Raw genomic sequence first — 5,542 nt, 5'->3', positions numbered from 1 at the left:
TGGATCGAGACTCCAATTTGTCCAAGTTGCCTTGCTTCAGAATAAAACATTTGCAACCAAAAACCCTTAGGTGACTCACTTTGGGAGAACATCGATGCATTAACTCATAAGAAGGTTTCTTCATGAAAGCTCGCAAGAAAATTCAATTAGAAACATAGCAAGCAGTGTCAACAGCTTTGGCCCAGTATTTTCTAGGAGTCCTATGCTCATCAAGCATCGTCCTAGCCATCTCACAAATGGTCCGATTCTTCCTTTCAACAACACCATTCTGAGGAAAGACATAAGGCGATGAAAACTGGTGTTCAAGACCAACATCCTTGCAAAAAGTTTTAAAATGAGCGTTTTTGAATTCTGTGCCATTGTCACTATGGATGGCTCTCATGACATCTTTTGCTCGCTCATTTTTCAACCTCAAAATCAAATCTCGAACAAAGGAGAAAGTCTCATCCTTAGAAGCCATGAAGAAAACCCATGAATACGTTGAAAAGTCATCGACAATTACAAGCACATACGACTTCCCACCAACTGAGCAAACGCGGGCTGGACCAACAGTGTCCATATGCAACAGTTCACCTGGATGCTCAGTCATCACCTAATTCATAGGTGGGTGCAGCAACCATCTTCCCATGTCGACAGGGAGCACAAACTAATTCTTTCTCAAATTTCAATTTTGGTAAACCTCGAATCAAATCCAAAGCACCCAACTAGGAAAGTTAGTCAAAGCTCAAATGGTCCAATCTTCTGTGCCATTTCCAAAGTTCAGAAGATGAGCCAGCCACAAGACATCGAGAAAGACCAAATGATTTGGAAAAATCAACCCGAAACACTTGACCCTCGAGGACGATCGCAAACACAAGATCGCCCCGAGAGTCCAAGATCTTTGAAGACCCATGCTTGAAACGCACCTCAAAGCCATCGTCAAGAAGTTGAGAAACTGAAAGCAAATTAAAGCTAAGAGAATCTACAAGGGCAACTTGCTTAAGCATGAAGTTCTCACTCACCTTGATGGCACCTTCAGACATTACCTTACCTTTGCTATTATCCCCAAAAGTGATGTACTCCTTGGTCATCACGGGGGTGAGGCTGGAGAACCATCTGTGATCACCGATCATGTGTCGAGAGCAACCGGAATCAATGAGCCACATGTTCTCCAGGCCTCCGACCTGCTCAAGCAAAAGAGGACCAAGGATGAGCAAATGACTCAACACTGGGGTTAGAAAAACAAGTAGAATACCAGTGTCGAACCATTCGCTCAAGAGTGGGGTTAGCAAAATCAACCATCTCTCGTCTCACAGGAGGACTATGGCCAACGCTAGGGGGAAAACATGGTCCATTGTAGCTCCGAGACTCAAAACCACGACCATGCTGTCCTGGGCCATATTGATCATGGCGAGGGGCATGCCTGGCAACAACACGCAAAGGAGAAAAATGCACACTATCCACACGATGAGGTGGAGGGACTGCTCTAGGCACATGTACACCATGAGAAAGTGATAGAGGCGGAGTGCCCAATCTTTTGGTGAGTGGAGATAATTTCGATTTGGTGGAAGTAGACCCTCACGATCCGACTATGACGAGCGAACCCGAAGCGCCAATGTAATCACTGAACCAACTCCCAAGGGTTACCAACCTCGCCGGTGCGAGATCCGCCTGATCACGAAGATCATTTCCTGCACGCAATCGAAAAATGAACAAGAAAAAGACGTGAGCAATCTCAATATCACTCGAAGGTGGAGTTCTAAATCACACGAGGACAACGCGTATTTGCACGTGTTCGAGAGTAGCTAAAGCTAGATGTAAAACAAAACTCAAGTTGTAAACAAAAGGGACTCCGACTAAATAAAGGGGGCACAGCCCCTAGAGTCCGGAGGAGGCGCCACGGCCTTTGTTCCTTAACAGCATGATGAAGTTTAATTCTCTCGCACGGGCCCAAGTGATTGGCCCAACTGGATGATCAACTGTAGGCGCCTGAGGTGGAGGAGCAACTGGAGGCACCTGAGGTGTTGCTGGTGTAGATGTACTCGTGGTGTCCTCATCATCCTCCCCTTGTTGAACTGAAGTCATCCTCGACGGCAACTCCTCATCTTCGCCCGCATACGGTTTCAAATCTGCAACATTAAAACTCGTGGAAACACCAAACTCCGCAGGCAGGTCAAGGATATAAGCATTATCATTAATCTTGGTTAGCACTTTAAAAGGACCAGCAGCACGTGGCATCAATTTAGAACAACGTAAAGTAGGAAAACGATCCTTTCTCAAATGCAACCAAACCAGATCACCCGGTTCAAAAGTAACATGTTTTCTCCCTTTACTACCCGCAACCTGATATTTAGCATTAGCAGCAGCAATGTTTTGTTGAGTTTGCTCATGCAAGCTAATCATTTGATCAACATGTGCAGCGACATCTATGTCTGGGGCATCGTCAGCATCAAGCGCAAACAAATCAATAGGAGCCCGAGGAATATAACCATAAACAACCTGAAAGGGACACATCTTTGTAGAAGAATGTGTTGCATGATTATAAGCAAACTCAACATGAGGCAAGCAATCTTCCCAACGTTTCAAGTGTTTATCTAAAACAGCCCTAAACATGGTTGACAAAGTTCGATTAACCACCTCAGTTTGTCCATCAGTCTGAGGGTGACAAGTGGTGCTAAACAGCAATTTAGTTCCCATTTTATTCCACAGTGATCTCCAAAAATGACTGAGAAACTTAGCATCACGATCAGAGACTATTGTATTTGGAATACCATGCAAACGAATAATCTCGCGAAAGAACAATTCAGCAACATTGCTAGCATCATCAGTCTTATGACAAGGTATAAAATGAGCCATTTTGGAAAAACGATCAACAACCACAAAAATACTGTCCCTCCCCTTCTTAGTTCTAGGCAATCCCAAAACAAAGTCCATAGAAATATCAAGCCAAGGGGAAGTAGGAACAGGCAAAGGCATGTACAAACCATGGTTGTTTAATCGTGACTTAGCTTTCTGGCAAATAGTGCAGCGTGCAACAAGGTGCTCAACATCAACGCGCATCCGGGACCAAAAGAAGTGGGCAGCCAGCACTTCATGCGTCTTGTAGATGCCAAAGTGCCCCATGAGACCGCCTCCATGCGCTTCCTGTAACAACAAACGACGAACCGAGCTAGCTGGAACACATAGCTTGTTAGTGCAAAATAGGAACTCGTCCTGTATGTGAAATTTGCCCCATGGTTTGCCATGAATACAATGGGCGAAAGCACCTTTAAAATCAGCATCGTCCACATATTGATCCTTCACAGTTTGCAAGCCAAAGATTTTAAAATCTAACTGTGACAGCATAGTATAGCGACGAGACAAAGCATCAACAATGACATTTTCCTTCCGTTCTTGTGTTTAATAATGTAAGGGAAAGACTCAATGAATTCTAACCATTTAGCATGACGATGGTTCAGGTTTGTTTGGGTACGAATATGTTTTAAAGCCTCATGATCAGAATGAATTATAAACTCGCGATGCCAAAGGTAGTGCTGCCAAGTATGCAAAGTGCGCACTAAAGCATAAAGCTCCTTATCATAAGTAGAATAATTCAAGCTAGCACCACTTAAATTCTCGCTAAAGTAAGCAACCGGTTTTCCTTCTTGTAACAAAACAGCACCTAGCCCAATACCGCTAGCATCGCATTCAAGCTCAAACACTTTAGTAAAATCAGGCAACTGCAAGAGAGGAGCATTGGTTAACTTATCTTTCAAGGTGCTGAACGCAACCTCTTGCGAATCACTCCAAGCAAAGGGGACATCCTTCTTTGTAAGCTCATGTAGAGGCGCTGCAATGGAGCTAAAATCACGAACCAACCTGCGGTAGAAACCTGCAAGGCCAAGAAAGCTTCGAATTTGTGTGACCGTCGTCGGTGTAGGCCACGCCTGAATGGCATCGATCTTGCTGCTATCCACCTCAATGCCCTGTGGAGTAACAACATAGCCAAGAAACGAAACACGTTGTGTGCAAAACATGCATTTTTCGATGTTAGCAAATAAATGGGCCGCACGCAACGCATCAAAAACAGCACGCAAATGTTCTAAATGCTCCTCCATAGACTTGCTGTAAATGAGGATATCATCAAAATAGACAACTACAAACAATCCTATGAAGGGCCTCAGAACTTCATTCATCAAACGCATGAATGTGCTGGGAGCATTTGTCAAACCAAACAGCCTAACCAACCATTCATATAACCCAAATTTCGTTTTAAAAGCCGTTTTCCATTCATCACCTAATTTCATGCGAATCTGATGGTAGCCACTACGCCAATCAATCTTAGTGAAAATAATGGCACCACTAAGCTCATCTAGCATATCATCAAGGCGTGGTATAGGGTATCGGTAGCGAATGGTAATGTTATTAATAGCACGACAGTCTACACACATACGCCATGAGCCATCTTTCTTTAGAACAAGTAACACGGGAACGGAGCAAGGGCTAAGAGACTCACGAATATAACCCTTGTCAAGCAACGCCTGTACCTGGCACTGGATTTCCTTTGTCTCATCCGGATTTGTACGGTACGGTGCACGGTTCGGAAGCTGTGCGCCGGGAATGAGGTCGATCTGGTGCTCAATGCCACGAAGTGGTGGGAGTTCCGGTGGCAAATCTTTTGGAAAGACATCAGCGTACTCCTACAAAATGTTAGCAACCGCAGGGGGAATATCCAAAGATGGTGCATCATCAAGTGAAACGAGCACACTAGAGCATATAAGGGCATAGCATGGCAAAGGAGCATCGCGTAACTCATCAAAATCAGCACGTGTAGCAAGCAAAACAGGAGCATTCAACTTGATTTCAGAATTAACAGAGGTCGATGGTTCAAGTTGTTTAGCAGTTTTAGCAGCTCTAGCAAGATCATCTTTAAGAATTTGTTCAGGTGTCATTGGATGTATAATTATTTTCTGACTCTTAAACATGAAAGAATAGTGATTTGAACGACCATGATGCAAGCTATCAGTATGTTGACGCAAAAATCAAGCGATGACCTTCACGTACTAACACACGAAAGGCCTGGGAGATCTGCTTCACTCCTGTACAAGTCCTGTAGATCGGCGCGCGTGGTGTGCACGGGCGTGCCAGTCAGTTTGACCATTCAACTGACAAGGTGGAGATAATTCTCTCGAAGTTCGATGGAGTCGGCCGATCGAGCCGATTTAATATAATTTACAATAACCATCAGCCATACGGCCGATAGGAAACACGGTGCTGTTGAGTTGTTGCTCCACGATAGCTAGAGCCACAAGCCGATGAGATCTAAACTAACATCACCACCAATATTTTTAGGTGAAACCATAGCGATGCGCCCGGTAGTTGCAGTCTAGAAATATTTAGCAGGACGTTAATCTGAACCCCGCCAGCTGATGAATCCAATCACAATGGAACTTACTCCCAACAACACTCGAAGGGGTAACCAAGATTAAGATGCAACAGGCTATTAAATCATCTATCGTCTATGATGAACCGATCTAAAGCTAATTAAAGCAAACTGAACGGCAAGACGATAGAACAGATAAAT

Source organism: Setaria viridis, chromosome 9, assembly GCF_005286985.2.
Source record: "Setaria viridis chromosome 9, Setaria_viridis_v4.0, whole genome shotgun sequence".
Lineage (NCBI taxonomy): Eukaryota > Viridiplantae > Streptophyta > Magnoliopsida > Poales > Poaceae > Setaria > Setaria viridis.
Note: the sequence above shows the minus strand (reverse complement) of the source record.